Consider the following 11,494-nt stretch of genomic DNA (forward strand, 5'->3'; position numbering starts at 1 on the left):
TCTCCCACAATATTGCCATAGCTGCTCATGGCCAGGCTGAGCACTGGAAGTGGTTAAGGGTAATAAAGTGGAAGGGAAAAAAGCCAGAGAGCTGCTGGCTTTCTCCTCTTGCTTTGACATGTCTGTCAGTGTGTGCACAACATCCTAGTGGCCCCATAGAGAATTAATATCTCTATTGCAACAGTCTTTGGCAGTGCTGCTGAATGCACTGATGAAACCAGCGCCTGTTTCTCACGGGCTCGGTGCCAAGCGGTGCTTGGAGGTCAGGGACCTGTCTGTTAGTGGTAGTGTGGGTATGTTAAGGCTTGGGCTGAAACAGTATTCAGGCTGAACAAGTTTAGTCAGGTGTGGCAGAGACCTGAGCACTTTCCTTTATGGCCCTGCCAGTTTTGCTGGAGCCTCGCTGAGCCACAGGCTGGCAGTGGCCATGCTGGCCACCGCTGCTGAAGGGAAGGGACCATCACCTTGCATGAATGCACGTGAAGGGGGAACACTGTAGAGGACACAAATGAACTATTCAAGTTATTTTTCTGCTAGTGATGCCCTGTGTTCTAGATGCTGGCTTGAGGTACGCTGATGTGGCTGATCTTGGGTGTTTTTGATGATGCTCACAAATCTGATTTGGCCATTTTGGCACATCGTGGAAGGCATCAGTTGGCTGGACTTTAAGGAGGGGAAATGGATGATTCCCTCAGTGGAGAAGAGGTGGAATGGTGTTGCCTGAGTTCTTGAGGGGTTAACGCTGCTGAGGCTTCATTATGTTGGGCGCAATGATAGAGCACTTAGAGCCTTGAATAGGGGTCTTTTTGGTTGTTTTTAAATTCAGGGCAAACAGAGGTTTCCTGTAGCACCTGGTTGAGATGGTCAGAGGACAAATAAGGCTGTGACCCAGGGCAAGCCTGGGGCCAACCAGGTACACACCTCCAGTGTGTCTGTATCTGGGATTTCTGCCTATTCACTGCTGTGTCCCTGCAGCCCCTCCAGGCAGAGGCAGATCTCATGCCTGTCCAATGTTATTTCAAGAGCTCTGGGTTATCTCTAAATTGGGTCTTCCCCAGGCCATAGTGCCACTTGCCATAGATGCATGAGAGCCAAAGGAAACCACACTAACTTTTCTCTTCCAATACTGCTCCATGCCTGTGTCGAGCAGAGACAGCGAAAGCAACAGCTTTCCAGTAGTAAGGAAATTATAGCAACCCATTAACTCCAGTTCTTGTCTTAAGAAATGAAACAAGAGCTGCCTACCTGAATTGGTAAAAAGAAGCAGGAGAGGATTTTTCTATAACCCTCCCTACACCTTTTAATAGACAATAGCACACCTCAACGCCGCAGTCCTCGTGCTCCTGGGGGAGCCTGCGACATCTCCCTCAGCTTCAGGCTGGGCTCTGCGAGCTGGCTGCCAGGGCCTTGTCCACATACTGGGGCACGATGCTGCCAAGCTGGGAGGTGTGCCAAAGCCTGCCTTCCAAAGTGAGTCTCAATATCTGTGCATTCATGAGAGCTGCATGAAACGTGACTTTTTTTTTTTTAAGAAATTCAAACCTGAAACTTCTGTTACACTCTGTGGGTATATGTATGTTTATGTACACATACACCCCTGACTGAGGACTTAAAACCTACCACATACAGCAAAAGGCAAGATTTTGCCCCTTGCCTCAGCAGAGCTGATATTTCAGGACTGGGCATTACTAAGGGATTTGTAAGTGCTCAGATTGATAACAAGACAAGGCTTCTGTTGATATCCGTGGGAGCAGACTTAAACCAAATTCATTGCTTTTGGAAGCCTTACTTCTTCCTACTTTATTTCAGATTTAGATTTTTTTTTTTTCACTGCTTCATGGTCAGGGATAGGAATATCTCCTTGATACAAGGTGCCAATATTTTAACATTGGACTGCTGTAGTCCAGGTATCAAAATTATTTCTTGGAGTGCGATTTAAGGCACAGCCAAGACAATAATTTTTACTGAGAATACTTGCCACAGCTGTGAGACTTGCTGGACATAAATCTGTATTTCTGGTGATTTCACTGATGCCTCCCTCTCCATATGCCTCTAAAACACCGTCACCAAGAAAATTTAAGACCTTACCAAAGAAGCTTAGCTATAGCATTTTGTGTTATATGTTATTTAGTGTCCTGAAATGCTGAGTAGGGACTTCTGAGGAAGAGCTGGGTAGTTTAATCCACCACACTGAAGGCTTCAGTGGCTGTTTTTTGAGAGCCTTCATCCCAAGCTGGCAAACCGGGATGTTGAGGTCTGTTGGCACAAAGCAGACCAGAAGTCTCCCACTTTAACCACTGCAAGTGCCCCTTGGGAATAACTTAACATGGATGCCAAAGCATCTTATCAAACCGAGGAACATCTTGTTCACGGTCCAGCCTGCTGTAAGCCAGCCAGGGAGACAGCAGTCCCAAATTCTTCCTCAACTCTAGGTAGAGAATCTGCAGAGTTGTATTTCTCTTGAGAGCATGAAAATATTGTAACTCCTTAAGAAATTAAGACTACTGAGATTAAGCATCACAAATTCCCCTTTCTTTCTTTCTCCTCCAGAATAATCCTTCTCAAAAACACTTAGAAAATGAGTGGTTTTAGGGTAGAGCAGTTTAGTTAGGCTTGCAGAGCACCGGGGGCAACCAGGTACTGCTGCAAGCTGAGCTCATCTCTTCGGGATGTGTTGAGTGCCGCAAGTCCCCAATTCAAGTTCTGCTGGTAACCAGCACTGAGTCATTACACCATTAACTCTGCTGGGATTCTACACTGAGCATTCAAGACAGGACTTATTTAAAGAATCAGGGCTTTATTCCTTTGCCTGTGGGTGGAATTTAAAAAAAAAAAAAAAAAAAGATAAATTAAATGCTAAGCAGTTATCAAAATTTAGAAGTGTCTCATGTGCTTTGTAATAACTTTACCCGATGTCCTTTTATATTTCTATAATGCCATCTTCCCTTCTATACTTCTATTTTCCTGGGAACTGGAGCAGTGTGGTAGCTCTCTGTTTATGTCCTCACTAATGAGTCAAAACCTCTAATGCTTTCAGACTGAAATAGGCGTTTATGTTGCAGATGTTTATGTAACGTAAGTGGCAAAGGCTTGGTTTTGGTAACTTCATCCCTAGTGGTGTGAGTTTTCGTCCATACAGTCACCTTTATAGCAGCTGAATAACTGCATGGTTAAACTCTGTTGTTAAACAAGCAGCAGCAGTGCCCTGCAGGGAGGACGGGACACGGGATGTCAGTAAAAACTTGAAATGAAGTCCTCTGCGGTCTGCCTGATCAGACAGCAAATCTTCTAATTGGAAGGAACTAAGAAGTAACAGTTTTATTTTTTGGAAACCGAGGAGTATGTGAACAAAACTCATCCATGAAACAGCCATCATCTTGGTCTTTGTTCCTTTTTTTCATAGTATTTATTTTTCCTGTAAGTTCATCCTTGTCTCAAAACATATAAGAAAGACAAACTCTGTAGGAGAGTGATGTCTGTTATCAGACTAGCTGGTACAACGGGGAACCAGACACTTAACAAGCACTCAAGCTCTCAGAGCAGGAAACTTCCAATTACTATTGATTAGAAACAATTTTTCTCACCGTGAATACTGTAGCACAGTGTACATTGTCATCAGCACTTTTCTTGTTACAGCTGTTGTCTTGATTTTTGTTTACTCATTAGGATCTCAAAGGAAAGATGGTCTTTTATTTATTCTACAACATTAACAAGGCTAGTTAACTGGAATACATATGAAAGAAATTAGAAAACTCTTGACCTGCAATAGATGCAGAGCCATGCCCAGACTGACTGCTGAATGCACTAAGAAAGGAGAAAACATTCATCCACTTTGCTAAAAGCTCAGTAGAAGTGGGAAAAGTCTGTGATGCTGCAAAATAAAACCCAAGTTCGTGGCAGGAGTGACTTGTGTGGTCCCATAACTGTTTATGCACAGGATTTGTTCTGTGTATGTTCTCCTGCTCTGTTAGGTTGTCTTGATACATCATTAAACCAGGTCTCAATAGCCTCAGGGGGGAAAAAAAAATCCCGGTGTTACTTTTAGTGCTGTGTGAGTTGTGTAATACTGAATATACAATTAAGGCTAGATACCTTAACCTTGAGACTGTATTTCTAATGTCAAGTAACTCTGATAAAGGGCTGAGCTCCTGGTGGCTCCTGATGTTTCTGTTGGTGTTGGGTAGTTCTCACTGTTCTTAATTGCTGATTATTTAAATGTTCATTTATGGATTTAAAGAGCAAAGGCATTGTATCCTGATTTGGAAACACTGGACGGTGTGACAGGCTGGACCCTGATACTGCCGAGAACATAACCCTGGTTATCGAAGTGCTGCTGCAGCAGTCTTTTGCGTCTGTACAGTAACATTGCTATCAGGGCACCCAACCAGTAAAGCCACCCTTCTTATGGAGGAGAAAGTCCTAAACATGGACGATCAGTGTTTAAATCCCTATAACCCGGTCCCTGATTCTCACAGCTGTATGTCCGAGCTGTGGGTTTCCTTGCGTGTAGCTGCTCAGGCCTTGAGTCCAGTCCTGTTAAAATTAACAGGGGGACTTTCATTAACTGTAGAAACTAGATCTGACCCTGAAAGATGGACAAAGGCTTCTAACACTCTTGCTCCTGGTGAGGCTTTTATGCCTTCAGCTATCAAATGTGTACTCTGCTGAGCAGCATCATTAAAGATGCATGAACCGTCAGGATCACTGTTTCGGGGCAGGTGTGTCTGCTGCCCAGGGCTCAGAGCAGCAGCTCCAGCATTAAAAGTCTCCCTGTGCTCTTTTGCTTCACAGATGGTCGAGATCTCATGAACTCAGAGCATCTCTGAAGTCAGACCAGCCAAGTACAGCTATCTGGTATGCTGATGTAAGGATTTGCTCGGAGTCGAGGGGGTTGATGCTGGCTGTTCACGGGCTGCTCTTTGGGGTGCTGGTCCAGGAAACCAACAGTCTGTAGTCACTCTCAGGAGAGGAGCAGGACCTGAGTGAAAGCACCAGAGCCATGGGAGTGGATGGAGAGAAACTCCCCATGAATAAACTTATCTGGAAAGCAGAAGATGAAGCTCCTCCAGCAGCAGAACTGGGGGACTGAGCTGCCTTCAAGATGTAGCATGGCTGGTTCGCCTCCAAGGTTACATGATGCAAGAGCCTGCCCAAACCAAGGGCTTGGGGTTATGATTCAGGAAACCTGTTTGCAGTTTCTCTGTTCCAAAGGGATCTGAGGCCAAGTTTCTCTCTGAGACTGGATTCAAAAATACGTTAAACAGTTGTATATCTAAACAGAAATGCCAGGCACACCCTTAAACACTTCAGCTTGTCAAATACCTGAATGCCACAGAGGAATTTATGGCTAAACTGTGCCAGTTCTGTGCACTTAGCATAAATCAGATTATCATACAGTATTTGCTTAAACTGGGGAGAAAGTTCACAGATGATGACAGAGCACCGATGAGTTTCAAGTGCAGTGCACAGGAGATATTTGAATTAATTGCCAATCAACGGGTGCCCAATAGAAGATGGAAGGCCCTTTAATGGGACCAGTATGTGATAGTTGGGTAGAAAATGTCATGTGTTTCCCCTGGTAGTGCTCTGACCTTCCCTCTAACTACCACAGTCCTCTCTAAAATTGATGTTTGCTTTCAAAATCAACGTTGCTCTCTGTATTTATCGCCAGACTTAATAATGCTGTTCTGTTCCTGTGATCTAGGGGTATATCTTTGGGTCTGGACTGTCTCCATGCATTTACTACTTTTAATGGATAAAAGAAGCCAGAGGTTAGAGAAATGTGTAGTGCTGCAGGTGTTTCTTAGGATGGTGTAGACCCCATTTTGCTGATGTAGCAATCTTGCTAGCACCTCTCCGTTCTGGGTTTCTGTGCAAGTCTCTGCTTTCTCTAGGTGTAGACCCGAGGCTGAAGAACGGGAGCATGGCAATTATTTTCCAAATATCTATCAGCTTTGTGAAATATAGGTGAAGGATCACCCCTGTTTCACATGTGAATTATAGGCTGGGTGATTTCTTCAAGGCCAGAAACTGAGAAATTCAAGGACACTATCAGGAGTGATTGCTTATTTCGGTCAAGGGAAGGGAGCGGACATGGCTGTAAATAAAATAGCATTGTTTTATCTAAAAGCTAAACCATCCTTCAGTAAAGTCTGCTGCTGAGATGTTTTAGGAGCATCTTGTTTTGCCTAATATGATCTTTTCTTCCTAAAAGCCTTCAGCACTGACCACAGGGCTGTCCAGAAATGCCTGTTTTCAGGTAGCCAGAGGGTCTTGCTTCTGATTCAAAGTCCTTTTGGAGGGTGTTTTTTGAGGTTCCCCTCCTCATGAGTTGCTGTCACTTTTAAACTCCCTAAGACAACATCTACTGCTAATATGTTAGTCCAAGGAGCTTGTGCAGTACCAGAAGTGTGCCATGCTTTTATGTCTTGACTGTAAGTTGTATCTAGCCCATCTTCACCTCAAAGCTTCTCACAGGCACAGAGAGAGTGGGTTAAACCAGCTTATTTCTGACCTTCAAAATTTCCAGCCCGATGAAAAGTTTGCACCTTGAGACAATCTTTCTAATTAATCTTCCCAACCTGCTGTGAAGAAGGTAAGTAACAGGCACTAACTGCCATCTGAGAATTGGAGGAAAGAAACAAGATGCAGAGCTGTGATAATGTAAAAGGTTTTCAGCCCCCAAACCATAGGCAGAAAGAAATGCTGTGCTGTCCAGGCGGTCTTCCCCCAGAAACTGCTGGAGATGGCACCTACCCCACACATTGCTCTGCTGTAGCAGGAGAGAGGCCACAGTAGGGGACTTTAAGCATTAGAAAAGATGTAGGGATTAATTATGAGATTAAAGCCACTATTACTAAAGGTCTGCTGCTGCCCCGGTGGGCTCTGCTCTGCTGCAGTGTAATGCTCACTTGTCACCGCAGTGTCTGTGCAGAGTTGGGAGGAGGAAACCACCACCAAAGGAACTTCCCCCCCCCCCCCCAAAAGCAAGCCCCCACAGGATTTCATGCCAAGCACTCAAGTGACTCTGTGGGCATGCTCACCTGATGCAGGGAGTGCCTCTGATGAAAGCTCTCGGTACAGGCATCATCAGCAAGGTGGGGCGAGAAGTGCCCATTCCTTCAGCCAAAGGTGGAGGATGAGGAGGAGCACGTGGTTAATAACGGGAATACAGTTTCACACTCAGTGCTGGGCAGGCAGCCAGCTCCTAACCACAGGGATTTTAACTCGTAACCTTGGAAGCCGTGGATCTTTGCCCACCAGTCTGTAATATTTCTTTCCTGTCAAGGCATGAAATCTTCCATAGGTCAACCTGGTCCTGGCTCCTTTTGTGTTTGGAGAGGCTTACTCTCCAAACCTGCTTTTGTGTCTGCAAGTGGTCCTTCTGGGAGAGTGCTGGATGCTAACACTACAGCATTGCTTTGGGTCAGTGCTGCTGCTGGAGCTGGTACTGAACATTTTGCTTGTAGAGAGTTGGCCTTTGTGCCTCCAGAAAAGAGGAAGAATGAGTGGCAGTCTTTGATAAGGGTGAGCTGTACAAATATTGGGGGTTGATCAATTAATCTTTTTTCTTCTTTTGGTATATTTACAAGGTACAAACTGCCATTGGCACTATATCATGTCTTCATTTTTCTGTAGTGGTGAGGATACACTTGGATGACTTGTTGGACTGTTACGAAGTCATTGTGCCAGTTTACTGGCTCATGCCCAGTTTGGCCTAGGCTTTCCTGGCACAGATGGTGTAACGGTCCTCAAGGTCAGGGCCCCTCCTGCCACCCTTTGCAAAGTTGTTTTTTACTGATTTGATGTTCAAGAATGAAAGGTGAGTTACTTTTGACTTCTCTTGCTACCGCACTTTTTTGTTCTGCTGTACCACATTGGAGCCAGATCTGTTCACCCTCTCTTTTTGCCTCCTGGTTTATTCTTCACTTAATCTTTGATTTCCTCTCATAGCCTTCTACTGAATTCAGCACGAATATCCCACATCTAGCCTTCTCTCTTTTTTAGTCTCACATTTCTGCTGTTATTTTCAGCTTTCCCTTGGTGTCCTCCTGTGTCTTCTCTTCTCTTACTGATTTCAGCACTTTCCAAGTCCTTGAATCTGTTGTTTATTTGCTTGTTGTTTGTGGTTTTTTTTTTACAGGCAATAACCAATGCCAGTGGTTTTGCTCATGTATCTCTCTAAGATAGTGTTTTACCACTGGCAGCTCCCCAGTTTGAGCATCGTTTCCTTTTCTTGTCCCTCCTTACTTCCTTCTAGACAACCCCCACCCCACAGCTGAATCGCTTCTCCCCTGCCAGCACCTCATGGTTCCCCTTGCGCTGCACCACTGATTTCCTCCCACTGTCCGTTCAAAACCTCATGCCCTCACTATTAAGACTGTGAGATTGCCCATTTCCTTCTGTTCTCCCATCTCCATCTCTCCCACCCTCATCTCCCTCAGCCTGCCAGGGCTTTCTGTGCCTCCCCTGCCCAGGTGGCTTTGCCTCCTGCGCTGGGCAAGCCTCAATGTTCAAAGCAGCCTGTGTTCACTGACCGTCACCAACTTCTGCCTTCACTTCTTGTCTCATGGCTTGTTTTCTTCTCCCCAGTCCCTGCTGTGCTGCCAGATGTTGCTCATGAGCATTACTCAGTGGTGCTGGGACACTGGAGTGTAGGTTGTGCCTCTGTTTTGCAGAGGCTCCTGCCTGTTCGCAGTAGCTTTAAGCATGGACAAGGTCTACTGGCTTACCATCATCAGCCTTGCTTCTTAGTAGCAGCAACTCTTAGCTGGAATAAAATACGTCAGGAGACCTTGAAAGATAATGAAAAGAAAACTTTGCCAGGGAATTAAAATTGTAGAGATGGAAGTGTAAATTGGAGAGGGGGGAAAAGTGGGGCAGCACCTTCAGCTCATGCGTGGGGCCGCTGGCACAGCTCCTCCTACGGCACTCGGCTCCTGCTACAGCCTACCTACACTCAGCCGGTTTCTGTTTTGACAAGCTGTCACCACGCGAGCGTACAATGAAGCAGCAATCACGAGCACACGTGCTCTGTATGCCTGCAGAACAAGGATGTGATTTTTTACTGTCCCCTTGCTTCTACATTTTTTAATCCCAGCACAGCCCAAGACTGGCAGCTCCTTCTGTGTGTCCAAGTTACGGGGTCTGCCCAGTGTCCTTCAATCACTGCAGCTTTCTACCTTTTTTTTTAATCCAGAAGACTCAATCAGTTGCCAGTACCTACTCTGATGGCTGAGTAACTTATGTATTATAAAAGCACAAGAGAAAAATTCTGTTCTTAGACCTGGGTGAAATCTTTCCAGCAAATACTAATTTGCTAAAGAAAGGTATCTGAGAGACCAAAATTACCTGTGAAATCGGATTGAACACTGGATGAGGAAGAAGACACTAAGAACTGGGTCTTTGAAAATGCTGGATGTTTTAGTAGTGCTTTTTATGAAACCTTACTTTTGAAATATCCTTTTTCTTAACCTAGATCTTTGTAATATTTTTAATTTATACCCCACCAAAAAAAAAAAAAAAAGAAAACTTGATGCAATAAATTTTGACTGTATTAGAAAACAAACAAATTGTATTTCTATTCTAGCTCCAAATCTTTGTATTGGCAACTGAAGGAAGAGCTTTGATTTCCCAGCAAAAATGAGGATGATGCAGATGCCTGCGGGCTCTCTCTGATGTGCTCAGCCCTCCCTCTGCCCTGGAGATCTGCACCTTCTCCATTCCTGGGCTCTGGGCACCACAAGAGCCTGCTGACGTGGTAGCTGTCCTTATCTTCACAATCGCAATGCTCATACCCAAATTTGAACAGAAAATGAGTCGTCTTTTTCTTTTTTTGATCCTCTAACTGTTAACATGCATTTCAGCTCTTTACGCTGACTCACTGGTCTGGCGCGGAGCCAGTTTATTTAAGTGACTGCCCCCATCATTACCATACGTGCCTCAGAAAGCAGCTGTGCTTACAACACATTTTAAATAAACAGACAACTGAATTATGGACTTCAGAGACTGGTCCAAAGTTGCTCAGCTCTCCAGTGCCCTGAGCGAAGGCTCCGGCTGCCAGACTCACGCTTTGGAAAGCCTCCTCCACCCTGCACAGCCCAGGGCTGCCAAGGTCTCTGGCTGGTGGGGATCTAAGTGTAGTCCTAGATCCGTAACTAAACTTTAACTTGGCTAAAAGTTTTCCCATGCCTCCCATCCTGCACCCACACCTCGGTGGATCCAGTGAGGAGGAGGACATGGATGTACTTTCTTCTCATCAACTTTGTTTTCCAGATTTTTGCATGTACAAATGCAGCAACAAGACAAGTTTGTACAGTTAAGGCACGTCTCCATGTGTCACTTGGACTCTTAAAACATGGTTCTGCCATGTTGCAGCAGTAGTGTGTGAATTCTGGACAGAGCTCCCAGACACTCGTCAGAGTTAAACTCCCACCTTAATCAGACTTTCACACTCTGGATGCACTCTTACACTCATGTATAATTGCAAAGATCCAGGTTTATTACCCATAAACACTTTCCGACATGTTGTCCTGTTCAAAGGAGCGAGTCACATTTCAAACCAAAAGGCATTTGTTGAGCTAGAACATTTTAACGAAACCCCACAGCTTGATGGCCAGAGCTGTCTCCCCGTTGATCTGTTAGGTCTGGGCGGAGGCCCTTTCTCAAGGAGAAATAGGCCTGATGGTGATTAATCCTCCAAACCTTCTGAAACCTATTTCGCCCCAGAAAAGGCAACTGATCCCAGACACAGTATCTGACAGCAGCATGAAGAATCCTCTCTGCTCCGCTCCCAGCCCATGCAGGGGTGAGCGTGGGCTCCCGAGGGCCACTCCCTGGCCCAGGAGGCTTCTTGGCTTCTCTCCCAGCTCCGGTGACTGGCTTTGACTCCTGGCAAAGGCTCTTATCTGCCTCTCTTTGTCCGTCTCTAAAATGGGCATGAGGCATACTTCAGGAATGGCATTTGTTTTCAGCATCAGGCACTGTGCTTTAAAAGCCTGACGTGAACGTTGCATTGCGTTGGGGGTGGCTTTTAGTTTCTCCTAAAAAAATGCTCTGGGACCCCGTCCCTAGCATCGGCTGGCTCCATGGCAAACAGGAACCCGCTGCCGGGCTCGGCTATTTACGCCGAAAAAAGGGCAAAACGGTTTCTGACCCGGATATCCTCCCCAGACCTTCCAACTTCAGCGCAGGCAGCAGCACCCCGCACCTTGCGCCCAGCCAGAAGCCAGGGCAAATCTTCTCGGCAGCCTCGGGAAGGCCGAGGCGCGGCTGCAACCTTCCCCCAAAACTTGAAGACCTTTTTAAAAAAAATTTATTTATTTATTTTAATCACACACACACACCCCCCCCAGCCCCACCCGCCCAAATGCCGACCAGCCCTCGTTTCTCAAGGGCCCTCCCCGCACCCCGGGAGGCAGGACGCTCTTCCCACATCCCCGGGGATGCTCCCCGGCTCCGCTCCGCTCCGCGCCTTCCACCTGCCGGGCCGGGC

The sequence above is a fragment of the Haliaeetus leucocephalus genome, unplaced genomic scaffold (genome assembly GCF_000737465.1).
Source record: "Haliaeetus leucocephalus isolate CR32 unplaced genomic scaffold, Haliaeetus_leucocephalus-4.0 Scaffold933, whole genome shotgun sequence".
Classification (NCBI taxonomy): Eukaryota; Metazoa; Chordata; class Aves; order Accipitriformes; family Accipitridae; genus Haliaeetus; species Haliaeetus leucocephalus.